Below are 27,254 nucleotides of genomic sequence, written 5' to 3' on the forward strand. Positions count from 1 at the left end.
CAACTCTAGGCACTGCTTCCTCCTTTAACTTAATCACCTCTCTGGAAGCCAGGCCTGGGACAGGTACACTCTGATGCTTTGCCATAACATGACCCACAGGGGTGTTTATAACTGAAAGTACCAGAAAGCCTTTATTATAGTAGCAAGTTTCTGATAACCCAGCCCCGTGGTATAGCCTTCAAAGGAGATAAGACAATGTCCAAGGGTCTCAATTTCCAAGGCTGAAAAGAAACTCAGGAAAAGAGATTCAAGAGACACAAAGCAAAGCCTTGGCAAGGGCAGCCCCGATGGCTGGTCTTGTGTTCTTGCCTCTAGAAAGGCTGGGCTCCCACAGGTGTCAGATAGACTTAGCTCAACAGGAGGACAAGGCCCTGTGCAGGGGTGTAGAGGAGAGGAGAAGATACCCATGGAAACCACCAAATGCTGGGCGGAAGCAGAGGGACAGGGACGCTGGCCTGGATCCCCTGTGAGGTCCCTGTCAATCCAGAGCATCTATGATTTTTGGAGGTCTCTTGGCTGGGAGTCACAGTTGGTCCCTTCTGGGTGCTTTCCTGAATTGCTGTTTTCCTGCCAGAGACAGCATATCCTTCTTAGGAGGTGTGCACACAGGTACACACACACACACACCCCCTTATAAATGAAGAGGAAGCCAGCCTTGGATTAGACATTCCCTTGCGAGAGCAGATGGTCTTTCAATGTCCCTTCCGGCTCCACAATTCTGTGAGCAAATGAGATGCTAGCTCAACCTGAAATGCTCACTAAATGAGAGTTTGCAACTTGAATTTATGCTCTTTCAGTCTCTATTTAGTAACCCTATAATAGTAATAAAGATAACATGTATTGGGTGCTAGTTACGTGCCAGATACTGTTCTCAGAGTCTGCTATAATTCATCTATAAACGCTATGAGGGAACCCTATGTGAGAACCCTACGAGGGCAGATTTACTATCATCTCCACATTGGAGATAAGGAAACTAGGGCTCTAGTCAAGTAGCTCACCCAAGAGTGTACAACTGGTAAGTGGCAGAGCTAGGATTCCAACCCAGACAGCCTAACTCCTGAGTTCTTGTTCTCAGCCTCTACCTCCCACTCTCATCTCTTTGATGTATCTGTCTTTATACGTAAAGCAGTACAGTGGAGTGACCATGTGGGATCTGAAGCCAGACTCCTTGCTTTCTAATCCACAGCTGACTTTACATGCAAAAATGCTACATGCTTAGAACAGTGCCTGGCACATAGCAGACACTCAGAAAATAGGAACTTCTGATTATTATTATTTATTTATTTATTATTTTTTTTTTTTTTTTGAGACGGAGTCTTGCTCTGTCGCCCGCGCTGGAGTGCAGTGGCCGCATCTCAGCTCACTGCAAGCTCCGCCTCCCGGGTTTACGCCATTCTCCTGCCTCAGCGTCCGGAGTAGCTGGGACTACAGGCGCCCGCCACCTCGCCCGGCTAGTTTTTTGTATTTTTTTAGTAGAGACGGGGTTTCACCGTGTTAGCCAGGATGGTCTCGATCTCCTGACCTTGTGATCCGCCCGTCTCGGCCTCCCAAAGTGCTAGGATTACAGGCTTGAGCCACCGCGCCCGGCCTATTATTATTTATTACCTCACTATTAGATTTAGGTAACAGTAGGCTGGAAAGTCTCCAAGTAGAAGAATTTTATTTGTTTATTATACTACTTTTGTATATATTAAATAACAGCTTGATTGAGATATTATTCACACACCATAAAATTCACCCATTAAAAGTGTACACGTCTGTGGTTTTAGTATATTCACATAGTCGCCTCTAGCTAATTCCAGAACATTTTCATCACCCCCTGAAAAGCCCCATCTCTATCAGCAGTTCCCCCCTATTCTACCCTTCTCTCAGCCCCTGGGAACTGCTAATCTGCTTTCTGTCTCTATGTATTTGTCGCTTCTGGATGGTTCATATAAATGGAATCATACGGTATGTGATCTTTTGTATGTGGCTTCTCTGACTTAGCATAATGTTTTCAAGATTCACAGCTATTATAACAAATATCAGAACTTCATTCTTTTTTTTCAACTGAGGTGAAATTCACATAACACAAAATTAATCATTTTAAAATGATTACTTCAGTAGCATTTAGCACATTCACAATATTACACAGCCATGACCTCTATCTAACTCAAAAACTTCATTCCTTTTCATTGCCAAATAATATTCCATTGTATGGATAGACCACTTTTTATTTATTTATCAGTTGATGAACAATTGGGTTGTCTCCACTTGGGGGATGTTTGAAAATGCTGCTGTGGGCATTCAGGTATTGGCTCTTGTGCAGGCACACATTTCCAGTTCTCTTAGATATATACCTAGGGATGGAATTAGACATACACCTAGGGTGGACCACGTGGTAACCTGTCTTGTTATATTATTTTTCATCTTCCTCCTAAAAATCACCTCTGCTATTTAACTGCTGAACTGCTGGGTCAAATATTAAGAGTGAAAATGCAGAGCTGGGCACAGTGGCTCATACCTGCAATCCTAGTGCTTTGGGAGGCCAAGGCCGAAGGATTACTTGGGGCCAGGAGTTTGAGACCAGCCTGTGTAACATAGTGAGAACCCCTTTAAAATATATATATATTTTTTTAAATTAGCTGTGCGTGGTAGTGCACACTTGTAGTCCCAGCTACTCAAGAGGCTGAGGGGGAGGACCACTTAAGCCCAGGAGTTCAAGATTACAGTGAGCCATTATCATGCTACTGCACTCCAGCCTGGGCAAAAGAGCAAGACCCTGTCACTTAAAAAAAAGAAAAAAAAAGAAAATGTCTGGGCTTCTGACAGACCTGGATTCAAACCCTTGCTTCTCCATTTACCAGTTGGGTGATTTGCAGCAAGCTACTTAACATCACAGAGCCTCTGTTCCTCATCAAGCAAATGAATAAAACAGCACTTGTTTCAACTGACTATTAGAAGGCTCGGCCCAGTGCCTAGCATACAGTAAATACTCAATGAGTACTCTTATCCATATGATATTCTATGTGAATATACTAAAACCACAGAGGTGTACACTTTTAATGGGTGAATTTTATGGTGTGTGAATAATTTCTCAGTCAAGCTGTTATTTAATATATACATCATATATCATATTGATAATTTATACACCAATAAAGGGACAGCCTTTCCTGGGACAATGATAGTCCTCCTCAATTTTTGTTGAGGGGTAGCTGAAAAATGCAGAAAAGCATCACGAAGACAATCACAACCACTCATATTCCCACTGTTCAAAACCAAACACAGTGCACATTTTGGCACAGACCCACAACTTTACTAACACGTGATGCTTTGTAATTTTGGTCTTGGTTCTAGTTTCCTTCCTAAGAAGAGGGGACTCATCACACCAGTGATGAGTAAATGTAGCCTCTGGGGTCCCCAACTATAACAAGGAGTGAGAGCAGCCAGTGAACAGGAGTCCGCGCTTGCTCCATTCCACAAATTCTCGCTAGGCACCAACTGCAGGCAGGATTTTAGGCTAGGGGTGGGCTTCACAGAACAGGACTCTGCCCTTAAGAAATTTATTTGTCCTTGAAATTTCACCTCTAGTGGAAGACAAAGATGTCTTCTTTTCTTTCTTTCTTTTTTTTTTTTTTAAATGGAGTTTTGGTCTTATCATCCAGGCTAGAGTGCAATGGCACGATCTCGGCTCACTGCAACCTCCACCTCCCGGGTTCAAGTGATTCTCCTGCCTCAGCCTCCCAAGTAACTGGGATTACAGGCACACGCCACCACACCCAGCTAATTTTTTGTATTTTTAGTAGAAACGGGGTTTCACCATGTTAGCCAGGCTGGTCTCAAACTCCTGACCTCAGGTGATCTGCCCACCTCAGCCTCCCAAAGTGCTGGGATTACAGGCGTGAGCCACCGCGTCTGGCCGAGAAAGATGTTTTCAAAAGTATGTTAAAAATGCAGTGACTGAGACAGACACGGTGTCAGGGAAGAATTAAGAACAAGCACCTCAGTCGACCTGAACTAAAGCTCCAGCCCTCTGAGCTTCCTCTGGACTCTCTGGGTCTCTGCTTGCTTCCAAAAAGAGAACCAATGAGGAGCCGACTAACACAAGCAACATTAAATATGAATATGGGTCAGTGGCAATAAAAGGGTTCTTACTCTTCTTACATGGTCTAAATATAAACAGGAAGCTTTGACCAGCAACCTGAGATGAGCGGCCACATGCAATACACCCATCCAGTCGCCCACCATGAGCAGAATCCAGAATGGGAAGAGGCTGAAGAGATCATGGAGTCAGAGACAAACAGCTAGCAGAGGGCCTAACGTGGTGGATCTGCACCAGGCCATGGCCCCATAGCACCCCCTCACAACCCCTACTTCCACATTTCTAGGTTTCCTACATAGGCAAAAGAAAGCACCCCGGAAAGCTCCCCTGAACCACCCCGTTCCCTCCACTCATGGACTTTTCTATAAAACTACTTGTTTTCACTGCACCCAAAGTGATCTCAAAGTTTCCAAAAATGAAAAGCAATCCTAGCGCAGTGGCTCACACCTGTATTCCCAACACTTTGGGAAGACAAGGTGGGAATATCACTTGAGCCCAGGACTCTGGGGCTGCAGGGAGCTATGATTGCACTACTGCACTCCAGCCTGGGTGATAGAGCAGGACCCTATTGAAAGAAAAGAAAAGAAGAAAAGAAAAGAAAAGAAAAGGGAAGGGAAGGGAAGGGGAAGGGAAGGGGAAGGGAAGGGGAAGGGAAGGGGAAGGGAAGGGGAAGGGAAGGGGAAGGGAAGGGGAAGGGAAGGGGAAGGGAAGGGGAAGGGAAGGGGAAGGGAAGGGGAAGGGAAGGGGAAGGGGAAGGGAAGGGGAAGGGAAGGGAAGGGAAGGGAAGGGAAGGGAAGGGAAGGGAAGGGAAAGGAAAGGAAAGGAAAGGAAAGGAGGAAGGAAGGAAGGAAGGAAGAAAGAAGGGAGGGAGGGAGGGAGGGAGGGGAGGAAAGAAGGGAGGGGAGGGAAGGAGGAAGGGAGGAAGGGAGGAAGGGAGAAAGACAGAAAAAGAAAGAGAAAGAAAGAAAAAGAAAGAAAAAGAAAGAAAGAGAAAAGAAAAGAAAAGAAAAAAAGAAAAGCAAAGCAAAGCAGATTCTCAAGGAAAAAAGATGGAGCTCTATCTTCTCTCCTGTCCTCTCTTTGCAAATGAGGAGATTCAAGCTCAGAGATGATTTGCCCAAGGTCACATGGGCAAATCCTGATCCAATGAGCTTACTACTACCACAGCAGGCCCACAGCAGTTGCCACACAGCTCCCAATAGACTGGAGACTTTTTCTGCCAGGGAAAAGGCAATGTCAGCGGTCACTTGTCTGTCCTACGGCTCTAGGATGACACCTAGAAGATCATGGTCATTAGCAAATATCCAATTCATAAAGGCTGGGATTAGATCTCACTTTAAGACATGAATCTATCCAGAAACACTCCAGGAAAATCCTCCTTGGGCTTCCACAGTCCTTATGACCAGCGATTTTCGGTTCATGAAAAATAGTACATACTTCAATTCCTGCTAAAGCAGGAAACACACCTTTACATCCTTTCTCTTTGTAAATATACACGCATTGAATGTTTAACGTATTAAATGCTGTCAGCGTCTACAAGAGTCTCTATAGATGTGGTCCCAGAAAACAATAAAGGGGCACATCGGTGAAGGCTCAGCTGCTGCCTGGGAACAGCCAGGGTGTGTGAGTGTGAACGCCTCCCAGAGAGCTTGGCTTGGTGAGTCCCTAAGAAGGCTCACTAATGCGAGGTTAATCAAGAGGGTTGGCAAGTTTGCCTTTCTTCTCCATCCCTGAACTCGAGCTGAATCGCAGAATCAGCCCAAGTTCAGGGGCTGCAAATGGTCAGCCGGCCCTGGGGGATCACTGTCCCGGGGACCGCGGCAGGAACCAGTCCTGCCTTCCTGAGGCTGCACCAGCGCAGGACGCACGGTAGGGGCTCCAGGACCGCCGGGCGGGGCGGGGCGGGGCGGTGAGGGGCGGGCGAGCGCGCGAGGAAGGGCGGGGTGAGACGGGGCAAGAGCGCGGGGCGGGGCGAGGGCGGGGCGAGCAGTGGGCGGGGCGGGTCGCGAGCGCGAGGTGAGGGGAGGCGGGGCGGGGCGGGGCGGGACGCGGGGAGGGGCCCGGCCCCAAGGCCGACCCGGCCGAGGACGCCCGGAGCAGTTTTGCGCATGCGCGGCCGTGGCGCTAGGCTCTGCTAGGACGCGGCTCCCGCGACCCCTGGCGGCGGCTGCAGAGGCGCTGCGGGACGACCTTGGGCGGCAGCTGGCAGCGAGTCCTAGTTGATGTGGCCCAGAGTTAAATAGCCTTAAGAGGTCCCAAGACTCGTTCACAGGTGGCTAAACGCAAACTAAGGTACCTCCCAGCACACCAGGATAGACGTGTCCTCCTTCAGTGCGGACTTGGCGGAATGTGTACCTGGGAGCCCCTCCCCAAACGACATGCCAGCCCCAGTCCAGGAAGCAGGCACCCCTCACTCCACCTCTCCAATGGGAGCACTATTCCTGTCTCTAGCTCTAGGGTTGTTGTGAGGATAAAGGGAGCTAAAGGACAAGTGCTTAGAACAGTGTCTAGAAGGAATGCTGTAATTATTATTAATAATTTATTGTATTTTACAATTCCAAAACCTGGCACACAGTAGGCACTCAACAAACCAGTGGGCCCTGGAGGGCAGCTGCCTGCCTCTGCCTGGTTCAGGGGAGGCCCAGCCAGGCGGGCCCCAGGTTCCTTCCTGCTCTTCTGCCCCACTCCGACCCACTCCGGAGAGCCACGCTCTGAGCCGCACATGACTCTCTCCTCCACAGAACAATCTGTGCTCTGCTCCCGCCCCCGAGAGAGTTCTGAGCTTTCCAAATATGGATGCTTTTTACATTCCCAAAGCATCACGAACATTTGGGAGAAGAAAATGAACACCAGACATGGTTTGGAAACGACGGAAGCCAAGGGATGGGTGATAGTGGAACAAGAACTGTGCTCGGAGTTCGAAAATATAAAACACGAGTCTGGACTAGGTGATGTCTTACAACCTCACTAGGTTTGTAGCAGTCTAGGCCCCAAGGAGATCCTAGAAGTAAGCACCCAAACCCTAAGAATAAAAACTGCAGCGGCCACCACCACACATTGCAGAGGCGAAAACTGCATTAAGGAGGCCCAGAGAGTCACCTGCTGTCAGAGGAAATGAGCAGTGGGAGGCAGTCCCTTGAGAGCCAAACAGCTTGAAAGTTGACAAATTGAGATGAACCAGCCCGTCGGTGAGTGCAGGCAGAAGAGGCGTTAGACACAAGAGTATTTGTTTTTATTTCAGGCCCAAACCAAAACCTATTTTCACCTGAAATGAAGTGGATCTCAGAATACACTGAGAAGGTTGCCCTTTTGCTTAGGCACCTTGTGTGTTATTCAGCTAGAGTTTATCTTCAATAGTGTGCCCCTGGATGCCAGGGCAAAATGTTAAAGAATGGCCCTGTCACAGGCACCCCTGTGCAGCAGGCACTGTTGTCCCTGGCGCAAATGCAGGGAGATAAAGCAGGCAGCTTAGATATGACACAGCCTCAACACCCAACCCAGAATAAGCACTCACATATTTGCTGATTTAATGAATTAATAAATTATACAGTCTAGTTTGAGAGAGGCAAATGGCAGATGTGAAATAATTAAACAAAATCTGAATGCCAAATTAGATGGTACTAGCTATAAATAGAGGTGGAATCAGAGGATGGAGAGATTGGTGTGGACAAACGGGGCTGGAGAGGTCTGTACGCAGCAACGGGTGTCACCAAGGGCGGACTCAGCACAGGGAAGAGAGGACTCCCAGATGGATGGAGAAGATAAACAGAGGTGGGGGCTTGGCCTGGCAGGGGTGAGAGCATGTGGGCAAGGAGGCAGGCAGCCTGGAGCAGAGGATGGGTGGGATACAGCAGGACATGCAGCCAGCCTGCCAAGACTAGGCCATATCCTCCACAGTCTGCAGATGTGCATACCATACCTAGACCTGCCAGGGTTAGCAGGAGGACTGGAACTCGAGCTTCAAGCAATAAGGGAGAGAATAACTCTTTTCTTGAGATAACTAGCTCCTGAATATCAATATGAGTTTGTCCATGGTACATTTAAACCTCACACGGGCTTGTCCTGACACTCAGGCCACTATTTACGCTCTTCACCACATTTTAACGTCACCTTAACTGAGAATGTAAATCCAGCACAAATGTCCAAATGCTCATGTATTTCAGGCACTGTAAACCCCAGGCTAAAGCTCTGTGTCATCGGCATCCCTCCACCCCTTCACTAGCCCAGAGCCCTGGGAGGCAAGCTGTCATGTTACTTGCTGGGGCCTTGCAGGGCCCAGCCTCTAGCCATGCCCTCCAAATGAGCTTCAGCCACTCCTGGGTTTTAACCAAGTCCTGCCCCTATACGCAGACCTATTCCTGAATCCTGACCAACAAACCAATAGCCTGGAAATCTTCATGCTGACCACTAGCCAAGAATTCCAATGTTTCCCCAGGATAGCACCCTCTTGTGGACAAAGAGATTTCACCATGTTCAGCCAACCCAGTATCTTCCCTCTACCCTCCAAGGAAAATGGGCTCCGTCTCCTGAAATTGCCTTTGCAAAAATTGTAACGGTGAGAAAATTATGACAGTGAAAGAGATCTAAGTTATGACAGTGAAAGGGATCTGATCTAACCAACCCCTATCTTGCCATTAGCCCCCAAACTATAGTATTCCTGGGCTTAGGTTAAGCTAACTTTGGGAGATATTTAGTTTATAGTTTAAAAGATAATAGCACTTCCCCAAAACTCAACTGCCTCTGTCAAGCTAGTGAAAGACCACCAGGTTAGGAGGATGAGAGGAGCCTGAATTCTGCTAAGCATAAGTGATTACCAGCCATTGTTCCAGAGGTCACAAGATTTGCAACTCCCCCAGTTACTCCTGCAGATAACATCACTACTGTAGAACCTAAGATTGGCCTTTTGAGGTATCTCTTCAGATTTTGGCATTTCTGACAACTAACAGCCCCACCAGATCCACCACAGGGTCATGCTTTGTGGTCCCACCCAGAAGTGGGCTCAGCACATGAAGACCATTTTTCACACCCCTATGATTGCATCCCCAACCAATCAGTAGCACCCATTCCCGTGCCTGCCAAACTATCCTTGAAAAACTCTAGCCCCGAATTTTCAGAGATTGATTTGATAATAACTCCATCACCCGTGTGGCACAGCCAGCCTCATGTCAATTAAACTCTTTAATGCAATGCTGTGGCCTTAGTGAGTTGGTTTTGTCTGTGCAGTGGGCAGGAAGAATGCAATGGGCAATTACACTCCTGCAGTTTTCACTTGGTTTAACAACATCATTACCTGCCCAGTGAGCTAAACTAAAAATTTCACTGTCATCTGGATTCCTCCCTCAACCACCTTCCCATACAACTCCCAACACACACAGCCTATCTCTCTGGCCTACTGCTTCTCTTTCAAATGACTCTGGATTCTGACTTGCCTGCCCCTGCCATGGCTCAGCCCTTTGTACTTGGAATCTAGGCTTTTGCAATACCTCTGATATCTGTCAGAATCCAGTTAGGATAATGAAAACACTCTAGTTCTTTCAAATAAAGGGAATTGAATGTATGGAATTGTCTGCATAGGAGATGAAAGAGATAAGAGGCCAAACAGGATGGTTTTGTACCCCAGAATTCTGAAATAGCAGGAAACACTAACATCCCTAGGACTGGAAAGAACATGGGGAGGAGGTAGAGTCTTAAGAGCTCAGAAGCTAGGGCCATAGAGAGCTAAAACCCAGAGGAAGCTCCCTAATGGGCACTAAAACTACAGAGAAAGGTTTCATCTGACAGGAGCTAGGACAACTGAAGAGACATCATCGCTGGCAAAGGTGCTGCCTGAGGCAGACAGAAATACCCTGGCTTATCTCTCTCTTCCAGTTTCCTACCAGTGCCTCTTCTTGACCAAACCCAGGCAGAAACCACTGACTTGGGCACCTGGGAAACAGCCTGCCGAATTCAGCCCACTGAAATGCAGAACAGAGAAAGGGCCCAAAGCCAACTAACCCCCTTAATCAGTCTCCTTTGCTAGAATCTTTAATTCCTTCTAATCTATTCTCCACTCTGTGCCAGAAAGATCTTTCTTGCTTAAAAACTTAATTAAGTCATTCCTCCTGCTTAAAACTTGGCAGGGTCTGGCAGTTTCCTGGCAGAAAAAATAGGACTTATCCACCAGGCTGATTTTGTCAATCAATTGCAAATATAGGAAGTGTTGCTTCCCTTGACTATGACATGTATCGGATTTGCTCTGTAACATGAGATGGGCTCCTATTCGAAGTATTGCTATAGAACAGAATAGAGACTACTCCTCAAAGCCATCACCCCTGAAACTGGGAAATGACTAAAGATAACTACTTTTGAATCAGGGTTGTTTGCCATGATCAAGAGGCTAAGGGCTCCAGTGAAAACATACCATACAAAAGAACAGAGAGAGCAAGTAAAGTCTATTAAAATCAATTAAAACAACAGGGTAACTAGAGATTGAATTAGCAATCAAACAACTTCTACGAAGCAAAGCCCAGGCTCAGATGGCTTCCTTGGTGAACTGTACCAAATACTTGAAGAACTACCACCAGTTCTTCAGGAACTCCTCCAAAAAGCAGAAAAGGAGGGAACACTTCACAATTCATTCTATGACACCAGTGTAACATTGACACCAAAACCAAAGGCATCACAAGAATACCACCAATATCTATTATGAATGCAGATATTAAAACCCCCTACAAAATATTAGGACATGGAACCTAGCAACGTATTAAAAAATCATATACCATGACCAAATGGGATTTAATTCAGGAATGCAAGATTGGTTTAATATATGAAAATCATTCAATGTAAAACACCATATTTAAAAAATAAAGCACAAAAATTACATGAACAATACAATAAAAAAATTAGTGTCTAACACCCTATAATGATAAAAACACTCAACAAACTAAAAATAGAAAAGAGCTTCTTCAAGTTGATAAAGGCTATCTATGAAAATGCCACTGCTAACATCTTTTTTTTTTTCTTTTGGAGGCGGAGTCTCGCTCTGTTGCCCAGGCTGGAGTGCAGTGGCGCAATCTCGGCTCACTACAAACTCCGCCTCCCAAGTTCACGCCATTCTCCTGCCTCACCCCCGCAAGTAGCCGGGACTACAGATGCCTGCCACCACGCCCAGCTAATTTTTTTGTATTTTTTTTAGTAGAGACGGGGTTTCCCCATGTTAGTCAGGCTGGTCTCGATCTCCTGACCTTGTGATCCGCTTGCCTCGGCCTCCCAAAGTGCTGGGATTAGAGGCGTGAGCCACCGTGCCCGGCCCACTGCTAACATCTTAATGGTGAAAAACTGAATGCTTTCCCCCTAAAATAAGGATGTCCACTCTGGTCATTTCTAATCAACATTGTACTGGAGATACTAGTCAGCACAATTAGGCAATATAAAGCAACAAAGTCATCCAGATTGGAAAGGAAAATGTAAAATTATCTTTATTTGCAAATGCCATGATCTTATATATTTTAAAAACCCTAAAGAATCCACAAAAACAATGAGTTCAGCAGGGTTAAAGGATACAAGATTAATAAACAAAAATGAGCTGTATTTCTATACCTTAGTAATGAGCAATCTGAAAGTGAAATTTAAAAAATAGTTTCACTTATAACAACATATAAAAGAACACTGAGAATAAATTTAACAAAAGGAATGTAAGACTTGAATGCCAAAAAATCTACAAAACATTTTTGTTTTGTTTTGTTTTTTGAGACAGAGTCTCGCTCTGTTGCCCGGGCTGGAGTGCAGTGGCCGGATCTCAGCTCACTGCAAGCTCCGCCTCCCGGGTTTACACCATTCTCCTGCCTCAGCTTCCCGAGTAGCTGGGACTACAGGCGCCCGCCGCCTCGCCCAGCTAGTTTTTTGTATTTTTTTTTAGTAGAGATGGGGTTTCACCGTGTTAGCCAGGATGGTCTTGATCTCCTGACCTCGTGATCCGCCCGTCTCGGCCTCCCAAAGTGCTGGGATTACAGGCTTGAGCCACCGTACCCGGCCTACAAAACATTTTTGAAAGAAATTAAAGAAGACATCCCATGTTCATGGATTGGAAGACCTGATATTGTTAAGATAGCAATACTTCCCAAATCAATCTACAGATTCAACACAATCCCTATCAAGTAGTATTTCTTACACTAATTTACAACCTGACCCTAAAATTTATATGGAAATGTAAGCCAAAACAATCTTGAAAAAGAAGAACAAAGTTAGAAAACTCATACTCCCCAAACTCAAAATGTACTACAAAGCTACAGTAATAAAGACAGTGTGGTATTGGCATAAGGACAGACATACAGACCAGTGGAATAGAACAGAGAGTCCAGAAATAAACACTTACATATATGCTCAACTAATTTTCAACAAGCATGCCAAGACAATTCAATGGAGAAAGAACAGTATTTTCAACAAATGGTGCTGAAACAACTTTCCACATACAAAAAGAATGAAGGTGGATGCTGACCTCACAAAAATATACAAAAATTAACTCAAAATGGATCAGATACCTAAATTTAAGAGTAAAAACTATAAAACACATAGAAGAAACCACAAGAGTAAATCTTCATAACCTTGATTAGGCAGTGGTTTCTTAGATACAAAACCAAAAGGACAAAAATAATAAAAGAAAAAGTGAACTGGACTTAATCAAAATGAAAAATGTTTGCATTTCAAAGGACATCAGAGTGAAAGACAACCCACAAAATTGGAGAAAATATTTACAAACCATATATCTGTAAAAGAAATTGTATTTAGGATATATAAAGAACTACCAGGCCGGGCGCGGTGGCTCAAGCCTGTAATCCCAGCACTTTGGGAGGCCGAGACGGGCGGATCACCAGGTCAGGAGATCGAGACCATCCTGGCTAACCCGGTGAAACCCTGTCTCTACTAAAAAATACAAAAAGCTAGCTGGGCAAGGTGGCGGGCGCCTGTAGTCCCAGCTACTTGGGAGGCTGAGGCAGGAAAATGGCGCAAACCCAGGAGGCGGAGCTTGCAGTGAGCTGAGATCGCGCCACTGCACTCCAGCCTGGGCAACAGAGCGAGACTCTGCCTCGAAAAAAAAAAAAAAAGAACTACTACAACTCAATAATAGAAAGACAAATAACCCAATTAAAAATGGGCAAAGAATCTGAATAGATATTTCTCCAAAGAAGATACACAAATGGCCAATAAGCACATGAAAAATTGCTTAATACCACTTATCATTAGGGAAATGCAAATAAAAACCACAATGAGATACCATTTCATACACTCTAGGATGGCTATAATCAAAAAGACAGATAACAACAAGTGTTGATGAGGATGTGAAGAAATTAGAACCTTCATGCAGGTGGAGCTGCTCTGGCAAACAGCTTGCAGTTCCTCAAAAACTTACACTCAGAGTTACCACGTAATCCAATAATCCCACCCCTAAGTATATATCCAAGATAAATGAAAACCCAAAATGTTTTGGATGGGATTATGCTCACCAAAAAACTTGTACATAAATGTTCATAGCAGCATTATTAATAATAGTCAAATAATAGAAACAACCTGCTGTCTACCAACTGATGAATGAACAAAATATGCAAAATGGTATATCCATACAATATAATATTCAGCCACAAAAAGGAATGACACATGCAGCAACATATAAGAACCTTTAAAACATTATGCTAAATGAAAGAAGCCAGATACAAAAAGTAAAATGCATGATTTCATTTATAAAAAATGTCTAGACCAGGCAAATCTATAGAGACAGGGTACAGATTAGTAGCTGACTAGGGCTATAGAGTTGGGGTGGGATTCAGGAAATGGGAAGTAACTGTTAATGGGTAAAGGTTTCTTTTTTGGAGTAATAAAAATTTTCTGAAATTGATTGCGGTGATGGTTGCACAACTCTGAATATACTAAAAACCACTGAATTGTATACTTTAAAGGGTTGAATTGTATGGTATATAAATTATATATCAATAAGTCTGTTATTTAAAAAGCTATAAACAGAATTCTGGGAAGATGGTGGACTACGAAGCACCAGGAATCTATCTTCCCCCATAGACAACTATTGTACTGGCACAATCTGTTCAATGTAACTATTTTGGAACTCGGGGGTCTCTTGAAGGCTTGCAATTTCCAGGGGGAAATCTTGATGGTAAATTGCAGTTAATTTCAGCTCTTAGCATAGTGGAATCTGTGAACACATTCCTAGAGAAGCAAATATGAAGCTTGCAGGAGCTAGGGTGGGCAAAGAGCATCCTCTCCTCCAAATATTGGGTATCTGTGTTCTGATCACTGACTGTTGCTTCTGATCACAGGGGTGCAGACAAGAGGCAGCAGCCATTGTTGCTGCACCTCCCTTCATTATTGCAAGCCACCCCACATACACCAACAGAAGTGACATCCAGATGATTTAAAGGGCCAGTGCCCTTCCCCCCAGCCTCATTTTTCTCTTTTTCCTTTTTGAGAGCCAGACATTTGAGACTAGAGCATTTAAAGGCAACTACATACATGGGGAAAATTAGATGGTTGACCATGCATGCCCATGGAAAGGCACAGACTCAGAGAAGACCTAAGAAGACCTCAAATATATACCCCAGGCTGATCCTTGGCACAAAGACAGCCTACAACACTTTTTTTTTTTAAATAAACAAAAGCAGCAAACCCTGAGGAACAGGGAGAATCCAATTTCCAGAGTTACCACATTATTAGATTCAAATGCCTATTTTTCAATAACAAAAAAAAAATCACAAGGCACACACACAAAAATGGAAAGAGCAGCCCATTCAGAGGAAAAGTATATATCAACTGAAACTGTCCTTGAAAAAGACCTGATGGCAGATCTACCAGACAAAGAAACAACCATTTTAAAGATGCTCAAGGGACTGAAGGAAGATGTGGTGAAAGTCAAGAAAATGATGTATGAACAAAATTGAAATGTCAAAAAGGAGACAGAAAACCTAAAAAAAAAAACCAATAAGAAATTCTGGACAGGAGGCCTGCGTGCCACCACTTGTGCTGTCGCCATGTCTCTAGAGATCCTGAAAAGTTCCAGCATATTTTGCAAGTACTGAACACCAACATCAATGGGCGGTGGAAAACAGGCTTTGCCATCATTGCCATTAAGGGTGTGGGCCGAAGATATGCTCATGTGGTGTTGAGGAAAGCAGACATTTGACTACACCAAGAGCGCGGGAGAACTCACTGAGGATGAGATGGAATGCGTGATCACCATTATGCAGAATCCACGCCAGTACAAGATCCCAGACTGGTTCTTGAACAGACAGAAGGGTGTAAAGGATGGAAAATATAGCCAGGTCCTAGCCAATGGTCAGGACAACAAGCTTCGTGAAGACCTGGAGCGACTGAAGAAAATTTGAGCCCACAGAGGACTGCGCTACTTCTGGGGCCTTCGTGTCCAAAGTCAGCACACCAAGACCACTGGCCACCGTAGCCACACTGTGGGTGAGTCCAAGAAGAAATAAGTCTGTAGGTCTTGTCTGTTAATAAATAGTTTATATACCAAAAAAAAAAAAAAAAAAGAAATTCTGGGCTGGGTGCAGTAGCTCACACCTGTAACTGCAGCACTTTGGGAGGCCAAGGCAGGAGCATCGCTTGAGCCCAGGAGCTCAAGCTTACAGTGAGCTGTGATAGTGCCACAGCATTCAGGCCTGGGTGACAGAGCAAGACCGTGTCTCAATAAAAAACAGAAGTGAAATTCTAGAGCTGAAAAAGTACAATAAGTGAGATGAAAAATTCACTAGAGGGCTTCAAGGGCAAACTTGAGCAGGCAGTAAACTTGAAGACAGGACAATAGAAATTATCAAGAATAAGTGCTATGGTTTGAATGTGTCCCATAAAAAGGATGTATTGAAGACTTAATCCCCATTGCAACAGTGTTGGGAGGTAGGGCCTGATGAGTAGTGACCATACCATGAAGACAGAGTGAGTGATTAATGCCATTATCTTGGGAGTGGTTTCATTATAAAAGAGGAAGTCCAGCCCCCTTTTCCTTCTTTCTCTCACCCTCTCACCTTCCACCATGGGATGATAAGGCAAGAAGACCCTTGCCAGATGCTAGAACCTTCATATTGGACTTCCTAGCCTCCAGGAATGTGAGAAATAAATTATTTTCTTTATAAGCTACCCAGTTTCTAGTGTTACGTGACAGCAACACAAAAATGACTAAGACACTGAAGAACAAACAGAAAAAAAGATTGAAGAAAAGTGAACAGAGCCTGAGAAACATGTGGAACACCATCAAGAGAACTAACATATGCATTGTGGGAATTACAGAAGGAAAAGGGAAAGAGAAAGGAGCAGAGAGAATATTTGAAGAAATAATGACTGAAAACTTTTGAAATTTGGTGAAAGATATTAAGTGAAAAGTACAGTTACCATTTACTGTACTTTTTCAGCTCCAGAATGTAAACATCCAAGAAGCTCAACAAACTCCAAATAAAATGAACTGAGAAAGACCCATACCAAGGCACATTATAATCAAACTTTTGAAGGACAAAGAAAGAATCTTAAAAGCAACAAGAAGCAACTTGTCACATACAAGGGACCCTCAATAAAATTATCAGATTTCTCATCAGAAACATAGGAGGCCAGATTGCAATAGGCTGATATATTCAAAGTGCTGAAAGAAACAGACTCTTAACCAATGTATTAGTCCATTTTCACACTGCTATAAAGAACTTCCTTGAGCCTGGGTAATTTCTAAAGGAAAGAGGATTAATTGGCTCGCAGTTCCACATGGCTAGGGAGGCCTCAGGAGACTTACAATCATGGTGGAAGGGGATGCAGCCACCTTCTTTACAAGGCAGTGGAGGAGAGAGAGTGAAGGAGGAACTTCCAAACACTTACAAAACCATTGGATCACATGAGAACTCACTCACTATCAGGAGAACAGCATGGGGAAAACTGCACCCATGAACCAATCACCTCCCTCCCTTAATATGTGGAGATCACAAATCTCTCACTCAACATATGGGTATTACAATTCAAAATGAGATCTGGATGGGGACACAGAGCAAACCATATCAACCAAGAATCCCGTATCTGCCAAAGCTATCCTTCAAAAGTGAGAGAGAAATTTAAAAATTCCCAAGTAAACAAAAGCTGAGGAGTTTTTTTTATCACTAGAACTGCCCTGCGAGAAATGTTCACACAAGCCGTGCAAGGTGAAATGAAAGGACACTAAGCAATAACTCTAAGCTATATAAAGAACTAAGGATCTCAGTAAAAGTGAATACATTAGCAATTATAAAACTAGTATTATTGTAACAATGGTTTGTAACTCCACTTTTTATTAACCACATGAGACTTAAGAGACTAATATATTTTTTAAATTATTACTCAAAAACTAATATTATCATAACTTTGGTTTGTAATTCCACATTTTGTTTCCTATATAATTTAAGAGACAATGCACTTAAAAGAATTATTAGCTTTATATTTTGGGGCATACAATGTATAAAGATATAATTTTGCGACATCAGTAATGGAAAGGGATGGGGATAGAGCTTTACAGGAATGGAGTTTTTGTATGTTAGTCAAGCTTGTATACTTTTAAGTTAGAGTGTTAAACTTTAGGAATCTTCATGGTAACCACAAAGAAAATAGCTAGCAAATATACACAAAAGGAAATGAGAAAGAAATTTAAACATTTCACTACAAAAAAAGATCAACTAACAAAAGAAGACAATAATGCAGAAAGCAAAAAACAAAAAAGGCTATAAGGCATGTAGAAAACAGCAAATTACAGAAGTAAGTCCCTCATCAGTACCTACTTTAAATGGAAATGGATTAAACTCTCCAGTCAAAAGATGGACATTGACAGAATGCATTAAAAAAACATGATCCAACTATATGCTGTCTACAAGGGACTCTAGATCCACAGACACAAATACATTGATAGTGAAAGAATGGAAAAAGATATTCTGACTGGACAAAGTGGCTCACATTTCAGGGAGGCCGAGGTGGGAGGATTGCTTAACCCCAGGAATTCAAGACCAGCCTGAGCAACACAGTAAGACTTCATCTCTACAAAATAAAATTTAAAAATTAGCCAGACATGGTGGCATGAGCCTTTAGTCCCAGCTACTTGGGCGGCTGAGGCAAGAGTATCACTTGAACTCAGGAGGCTGAGGCTGCAGTGTGCTGTAATCACACCACTGTTCTGCAGCCTGGGTGACAGGGCGAGACTCTGTCACAAAACAAACAAACAAAAAGATATTCATGCAAATAGTAACCAAGAGAGCAGAGATAGCTATACTAAGATCCAACAAAACAGACTTTAAATCAAAAAAGGTGTTGGGTGTGGTGGCATACTCCTGTAATCTCAGCTACTAGGAGGCTGAGGCAGGAGAGTCATTTGATGCTAGGAGTTTGAGACTATCCTGGGCAACATAGTGAGACCCTATGTCTACAAAAAATAAAAAAATTAGCAGGGTTATGATGGTACACATCTGTAATTCTAGCTACTTGGTAGGCTGAAGCAGGAGTTCTCTTGAGCCCAGGAATTCGAAGTTACAGTGAGCTATGATAGCACCACTGCACTCCAGCCTGGGCAACAGAATGAGACCCCATCTCTAAAAATACACAAATAAGAGACAAAGAAGGATGTTATGTATTAATAAAGAGTCAATACAGTAAGAAGATATAACAATTATAAACATTTACATATGTAATTACAGACCATCAAAATATATGAAGGAAAAACATCATATTGAATTGAAGGGAGAAACAGAGAATTCTATAATAGTAGTTGGAAACTTCAATAATCCTCTCTTAAGAATGAATAGAACAACAGGCCAGGCATGGTGGCTCACACCTGTAATCCCAGCACTTTAGGAGGCCGAGGTGGGCAGATCACCTGAGGTCGGGAGTTCAAGACCAGCCTGACCAACAGGGAGAAACCCTGTCTCTACTAAAAATACAAAATTAGCTGGGCATGGTGGTGCATGCCTGTAATCCCAGCTACTCAGGAGGCTGAGGCAGGAGAATCGCTTGAACCCAGGAGGCAGAGGTTGCGGTAAGCCGAGATCGTGCCATTGCACTCCAGACTGGGCAACAAGAGTGAAACTCCATCTCAAAAAACAAAACAAAACAAACAAGCAAAACAACCAGACAGAAATAAGGACATAGAGGACTTAACACAATAAACCAACTAGACCTAAGAGACATAAACACTCACTCTACCCAATTTTCTTCTCAAGTATGCATGGGACATTTTCCAGGACAGACCATGTGTTAGGCCACAAATTGAGTTAAACGTGATACATGCACACAATAGAGTATTACTTTGCCTGTAGATGAAAGAAAATTCTGACATGTTACAACATGGATGGACCTTGAGAACAGTGTGTTAAGTGAAATGTAGGCCAATCACAAAAAAGGCAAATACCACATGACTCCACTTACATGAGGTACCTAGAGTAGGCAAAATCAGGCAGACAGAAAGTAGAATGGTGTCTGCCAGCAACTGAGGGTGGGAGGGGAATGGGGAGTTATTGTTTCATGAGTTTTTAAAAGGGAAAGAGTTCTGGAGATGCATGGTGGTGACAGTTGCCCAGCAATGTGAAGAATACATTTAATCCCACTGAACTGTGCACTTAAAAATGATGAAGATGGGAAATTTTGTTATACGTGTTTTACCAAATAAAATAAATTGGGGGGAAAAAAGCTATATAGGGTGTATTTATAATATGAAAACTGAAATGACCTAGATGTTTCATGGGCAGCTGTTTCAAAAATATTCATAGGCCTGGCACCGCAGCTCACGTCTGTAATCCCAGCACTTTGGGAGGTCAAGGTGGAAGGCTCACCTGAGCCCAGGAATTCGAGACCAGCCTGGGCAACGTGTCAAAATCCCATCTCTACAAAAAATTTAAAAATTAGCCAGGTGTGGTGGTGCATGCCTGTAGTCTCAGCTACTTGTGGGGGCTGAGACAGGAGGATCTCTTGAGCCCAGTGTGGGGGATGGAGGTTGCAGTGAGCCAAGATCGCGCCACTGCACTCCAACCTGGGCGACAAAGCAAGACCCCGTCTCAAAAAAAGAAAAAAAATCCATAAGGCACACCACTGTGCAGCCTTTAAAAACTATATTTTCAAAAATATTTAATGATGTGGAAAAATAATTGTACATACATACACACACAGAGTGAAAAAAGAATATAAAATAGGATATAAAGCATAATCCCAATTGTATATAAAAATATTAAATATACTATATATAATGTGTGTGTGTGTGTATGTGTGTGTGTTTAACAGTGGTTAACCAGCTGAAGTAATAGTAGGGTACCTGATTTGATTTATAAATATTTTAAAATAAATATTAAGTACATATATATTTTTTAATTTTCCAAACAGCCTACACTCAATACACAGCTAAAGACTAAATGATCATTTTTAAATCAAAGGAATTGCATTCAGTGTTGGCTGGAATGAGGGGAGGCTGGTTCCTCACACTGCAGGTAGGAAAGGACACAGGTGCCCCGTTCTGCAGGGCAATCTGGAAATACCTCTCTTTGACCCAGAAACTCCACTGCTGGAAACCTCTCCTCGGGAAATTAAGAACAGGCACCTTTGGGAGGCCGAGACGGGCGGATCACGAGGTCAGGAGATTGAGACCATCCTGGCTAACACAGTGAAACCCCATCTCTACTAAAAAAATACAAAAAACTAGCCGGGCGAGGTGACGGGCGCCTGTAGTCCCAGCTACTCGGGAGGCAGAGGCAGGAGAACGGAGGGAACTCGGGAGGTGGAGCTTGCAATGAGCTGAGATCCGGCCACTGCACTCCAGCCTGGGCGACAGAGCGAGACTCCGTCTCAAAAAAAAAAAAAAAAAAAAAAAGAACAGGCACAAAGACCAGGCTGACAAGGTACTCATCACAGCCTGATGTATAACAGTGAAAAGCTGAAAACAACCTACATGTGCAAAAATAGAGGCTTTACTTAAATAGATTATACTTCATCCATACTATGAAATGTTATACAGCTGCTTAAATATTGCAGAAATGTATCTACTGTCATGGAAAGTGTTTACGATCTATAGTGAAGTAGAAAAAGCAGTTCAAAAAGCAGTATATGTGGTATAATCCCACTTTTATAAAAAAAAATTCACACATATAGGAGGTGTAGAGAAGATCTGGAAGGAAATGAACTATAGTGTTAACAGCAACTGCCTTGAATAGATGGGGTAATGGATATCTTTATGTTCTTTTGATTAGTCTGCATTTCTGAATTTTATATAAAACACATGTATTTTGTCTATACTGAGAACAATTAGGCCGGGTGCAGTGGCTCATGTCTGCAATCCCAGCACTTTGGGAGGCCAAGGCAGGAGGATCGCTTGAGTTCAGGAGTTCGGGACCAGCCTAGGCAACATGGAAAAACCTCATCTCTAGAAAAAACACCAAAAATTAGCCAGGCAGGATGGTGCATGCCTGTAGTCCCAGCTGAGGTGGGAGGATTGCTTGAGCCTGGAAGGCAGAGGTTGCGGTGAGCCGAGATCACAACCGCCTGGCAACGGAGCAAGACCCTGTTTCAAAAAAGTAAATAAATAATAAATTTTTAAAAAGAACAATAAAATAAAATTGTGGGGATGAAACAAGAGATCAATACCAGGGACAGCTAGAAGCATTGCTGGCTGGCTCAGCGAAGGAGTGTGGCGGGCAGGGCCTTCAGGGACAGGAGGGGCAAGGCCATCACACACCTGCTGCTCCCAGCCTCAGCTGTCCATGAGATCTGACTATTCAAATCCCCTTCCACTGACCTTGGATTTATAAATTCAAAGCATCTTCCCATTTTGTCTTATTTAGTCTTCTCAGTACTCTTGTGAGAGCATTATTAGCTCTGTTTTGCAGATAAGAAAAGCCAGACTTAAATCACTCACAAATCACAGAACACAATCAAGGCTGAGCAGGTTATCTCACACCAGAATCGCATCAACCATATCCTCACTCACAATGAGTGATTACGCTCTCATTGACAGGCAGCTCAGTAAAGTGGAAAGAGTATGGATGTTGGAGTCCACAGGCCTTGCTTTGAATCCCATCTCAACTCTGAAAAGCAGCCTGTTAACCCCTCTGCAGGGAACGATAATCCTAGGGTCCAGGATTGTTCTCAGGATAAGCACAATCACGCAGGTAAATCACCGCGCACCATGCCAGGCTCTCCATCAGCGCTCAATAAATGCTCAGGCACAGGGAAGCCCTGCCTCTCAGTGCGGCTGAGCTCTCCAGCAGCTGTGAGGTTAGAAATCGGCTTCCATAAATGGGACTAATGTTGAACTTCACGCAGTTTCCAATGCCCGGCTCTGGCACTGTCCCTGAGGCCAAAACAGACCGAGTTTCTTCCTCTAAGAGCCCTCTACACAGGTAAGGCCTGCTCCTCCACCCCTGGAGGCTGCCCTTCCCCCAAAAAGCCCCATTCCTTCAGTGTTGATCGGCCTCACGCGGTCTGCTCCCAAGGTCATCTCTAGTCCACAGTGACTCTCTCACAGAGCAGTCACCTGGCTGCTCCCCAATTTTCCCTTCTCTTCTTCCCTGCAGATGCTACCTCAAAGAAAAAAATTTAAAACCCTGGGCATATTTGATGAAAGGCTTCCATTCAGAGGAGCCACTGCTGTGGATATTTGTCATGGACACTGGACACTGCCCTTCCTCTGATCCCCCAATGGGACCAGCCCCTTTTCACCATGGTAACTGGATCAAGGGTGAGAATATGATCCAGTTGGGGTGGAATAAGACACAACAAGAAGCCGGCCGAGATGTCTGAGGATCACACCCAGGAGAATGAGAGTCTGGAGCTGCTCTGCTCACCTGCGGTCTGAGACGGAAAGCGACAAGAGGGGAAGGGAAACAGAGAGGAAGAATCCATGTATTTGAGCCCTGAAGCCAGCTGCCACTGAAGTCAGTTTAAGCTGGGTTTTCTTTCATCTACAACTGAAAAGGCCCTAATGCATAGATCGTGGCAGAAACTAGAAAATGGATTTGCAGCATGGCTTGGGCAGTCAGCGCTGCATACACCGTTTACCCCTCTGCATATGCCTAAGGCAGGAGCTTAGGTCCTGCCCTCAGAAAGCCCTGTGGGATGGAGTTGTCGAAGCTGACTTGGATTTGCACTGCCCCCCTCCACCCGCTCTGTGAACAGAGCACACCTGCTCACCCCATCTGCCTGCCAAGCATCTGGCTGGGGCTGGGCAGAAGGGATGATGTGGGTAGCTTCTCCAGCTGACTTCTAGGTACTTGCCATCCTCCAACATCAGCAACAACTTTCCCTTCCCTAAGCCACACTCCAGGCCTCTGATCTTCATGTGATCTTCCCCTAAAGATTCCCTTGCTAGGCCAGGCGTGGTAGCTCACGCCTGTAATCCCAGCACTTTGGGAGGCCAAGGCAGGTGGATCAACTGAGGTCAGGGGTTCGAGACCACCTGGCCAACATGGTAAAACCCCGTCTTTACTAAAAATACAAAAAAAATTAGCCGGGCATGGTGGCACACACCTGTAATCCCAGCTGCTCAGGAGGCTGAGGCAGGAAAATCACTTGAACCCGGGAAACAGAAGTTACAGTGAGCTGAGATCGTGCCACTGCACTCCAGCCTAGGCAATAAGAGTGAAACTCTGTCTCAGGGAAAAAAAAAAAAAAAAAAAAAGGTTCCCCCTGTAAACGTATGGATCCCAGGTCCCACTTCCTGATGGTCAAACCCTCCGCCTGACAAAGCAGATCCACTAAGGCACCAATGTATTCATGGAAAAAAGCCGGCCTTTCCCCTCTCCCCATAACCAGATGTTGTCACCTGGGGCATCTGAAGAGGCCAATCATTTGTGGTCAAACAAATGAAGAGGCCAATCATTTGTGGTAAGAATAAAAATAACACATTTGTTGATCTGCCGGGCATTGTGCTAAGTGCTTTACATGTATTCACCCATTCCCTGCACAACCCTGTAAGGTAGATATTATTATTATCTCCATTTACAGATGAGAAACAGACCCAGTGGGGTGAAAATAATTTGCCCAAGACCTTTTAGCTAGTAAGTGGCAAAGCCAGAGGTCAAACCTGGACAGTCTGGCCCCAAAGCTTCATGCCCTTAACCACTGCATGGAAGAGCAGTTGCCACCCCAGGAGCAGGGAGGAATGGAGAAGGTAAAGGAGCTCTATAAAGTGCCCGACACGGTGCCGCCTCCTCCACCTGGGCACAGAGGTCACTCAGCTTGATGGAAAAATTTCCTACCAAGAAACATCCCCACATCTTGGTCCTGCCCTGGATTGTGTGGCATAGGGCAAGTCCCTTCTCCTCTCTGGCACAGTCTCCCCTACTGGGAAATAAAATGTCTACATGGGAGATGATTGTGCAGGCCCCATTTACTCTCCAGAGCCAGCCCTCTGCTTTGGTGCCATACGATCTGGAAAGGAAGTTAATTCCCCTGCTGTTTCCAGGCCCCACTTTTAAAATTTTTAAATTTCCAGTTTTAAAATTTTGTTTTACTAAAAAGGGAACTGTTCATTTTGTCTCTTCTATTAATTATGTTTCTGTTTATAAAGCAGAGATAGGTGCTTACTTTCCTCTGTGTACGCAGAAAAGAAAGTCACAGAAAATGCTGAGAAAGCCAAACAGCCCTGTTATAGGAGGCAGCCAGTCAGGCACGAGCAGAGCAGGAGAGGGCTCCCGGCGACACACACACACACACACACACACACACACACCAGGAATGTCAGGTGACCATCAGGTGATGGTCAGGCAGTTGTTAACTGTTTCTCTAAAATAATAATTGGTAGCAGCCTGCATCGGGAAAAAGCAGCCTCCCAGTAGATAGAAGAAACTCGAAATTGGTGATCAGCAGCTTCCCAACAAGTTCTCAGGAATTGGGCGAGTGGGCGCAAGCATGTGCACTAAGGGGCAAAATGGCGGAGTGTAACTGGTAGATGACCTTCTTCTAGGAATGCTAGATTGGCAAGGCAAGAACGCCTTAAGTGAGCATGCGTACAACTCCAGTCGTTTCTTACATAATTCTAATGTACTGTGCTATGACAGCATCAAACATGATTGACTCTGAATGGGTGGGTCCCAGGGGGCTTCAGATAAGCCAGCAATATGAGCTTGAAGGACAGAACTTACAAGAGGAAACCCGGCAAGGGTGAGGCATTAAAGTAGAACCAGGGGCGGGAGTACAAATCTAGGGTATTCTCGAGTGACCTGAATGTTTTCTCCCTGAAGAAACCTTACCTGGCCTAGCTGAGTTCCAGTCCATATGCCAACAAAAGAGAGCAATTAGGAACATGGGCGTCAGACTGAGACCCCATTCTGCCACTTGGAGGAGAACACGGGCCCTAGAGCCAGTCTCTGAGGTCAAGTCCTGGCTTGACCACTTCCTAGCTGTAGGACCCTGGGCAGGTTTACCTAACCTCTCTGTGCCCCAGGTTTCTTTTCTGTAAAATGGAAAGAACAATGGTGTTTACCTCATAGGTGCTGGTAAAGAATGAATGAAGGCTGGGCGCGGTGGCTCACGCCTATAATCCCAACACTTTGGGAGGCCGAGGTGGGCAGACCACCCAAGATCAGGAGTTCGAGGCCAGCCTGGCCAACATGGTGAAACCCTGTCTCTACTAAAAAATAAAAAAAATTAGCCAGGTGTAATGGTGCACACCTGTAATCCCAGCTACTTGGGAGGCTGAGGCAGGAGAATCACTTGAACCTGGGAAGCGGAGGTTGCAGTGGGCCCAGATTGCGCCATTGCACTCCAGCCCAGGTGACAGAGTGAGACTCCGTTTAAAAAAAAAAAAAAAAAAAGAGTGAATGAGATACTGGGATAAAGGGCACCACACCTGGCGCGCAGGAATCTTTCAGTACACCATGGCCACTGCTATGCTTCTGCATAACCTTACCTCCTCTCATTTCTCTCTTCAGTAGATTTGGGGTTTGGAGAGTTAAAGAGACAGGAAATTCCCTAACATAGTGCTGGCCCATAGGACATTCTGGGAGCTGAACCATACAGCCTTCCGATTCCCAATCAGCAAAGGCTAACGCTGGCTGGCTCGGGGAAGGGACTCTATCTGAAAACCCTGACCAACTCAGACCTCAGGTCACCAGGGAGAAGTTGAGGTGACAAAGAAAGTGTGTAGGTCAATCCTGCTGCCTAGAGCATGTGCAGATAGGGGAGGGACCAACATTCAGAGAACCCCCTGGCAGCAGCCTCCCCAAGCCAATGAGAGCTTGATGGGCGGGGAAACAGGGGCAGAGAGAGGCTAAGGTACTTGCACAAGGCCCCAGAGCCAGCGTGTGACACACAGAGTTGGACCCAGGCAGATGGTCAGGGACGGTGCTCAAAATCGTCCCTCTACACTGCCTCTCACCTGGCCCACCAGGCTCTCCAGGGCCTGGAGACCCCAGGCTGCTGGCCATTTCCTCTAGGCAGAAGTGACCCTTCCCTCTCCCGGTACACATGTGACTCTACCTGCACTCACGGAAGTCAGAAACTAGCCAGAGCCAGGTCTCCCATGAGCCAGCAGGTGTCCCAAGAGCCAATGCCACAACCTCATGGGTAGGGTGACCACATATCACCCAGGGCCAGGCTCAGGGCCCAAGTCGCCTGTCCTCCTTGCCCACCTTTCATGGCAGCCACAAGACTGAGCTGGCAGTGCCACCTGTAGACAGCCTACCTCCATTAAACTATCTCAGAACCAGTCCTAGGACGTGGGCTCTGGGTACTGGGCAGGCCCCAAAGCTACCTCCCACCCCCAAATAGCAAGCCAACTCCTGGTTCCACCCACCAGCCCCAGGGCAGTTGGGCAGGTGGAAATTGCCAGATGATGCTTTGCTCTCCTTCCGGAATACTGTTGCTGGCCATACACACACACAGCTCCTGATGCACGTGAGGTAGCTGGGTGAGCACCAGGGAGAGAAGAACGTGGCTGTGTGGCACAGACCCCAGCAGTCCCCACAGCTCAGACAGATGCAAACAAAGCCAAATGCTGTCAGGACCCCAGAGGCAGCCTCAAAGGGGTGTGCCCATTAAACTGCCAGAGTGCCCTGTCGAGAGCAACGGCATTATTTCCAAGCCCACGGGGATGTTTAGAATTAGAGGAGCCTGGCAGTACTCAAGGGTCCCGAGGGAACTGGGTGAATACATCATTCCCATCACAAAGCTCTTAACAAGTGTGCCCCGGGCTAGGTCT

The 27,254-nt window shown here is 45.0% G+C and overlaps 1 protein-coding gene and 1 pseudogene across 3 annotated transcripts in view; one reads left to right on the plus strand and one right to left on the minus strand.

The window, feature by feature from the left end:
* TTC7B (tetratricopeptide repeat domain 7B) overlaps positions 1–27,254 on the minus strand; it is a 271,311-nt gene that overhangs the window by 211,868 nt on the left and 32,189 nt on the right. The gene's annotated exons all lie outside the window — the stretch shown is intronic.
* On the plus strand, positions 7,254–17,230 carry LOC140710111 (small ribosomal subunit protein uS13-like; annotated as a pseudogene).

The sequence above is a fragment of the Chlorocebus sabaeus genome, chromosome 24 (genome assembly GCF_047675955.1).
Source record: "Chlorocebus sabaeus isolate Y175 chromosome 24, mChlSab1.0.hap1, whole genome shotgun sequence".
NCBI lineage: Eukaryota > Metazoa > Chordata > Mammalia > Primates > Cercopithecidae > Chlorocebus > Chlorocebus sabaeus.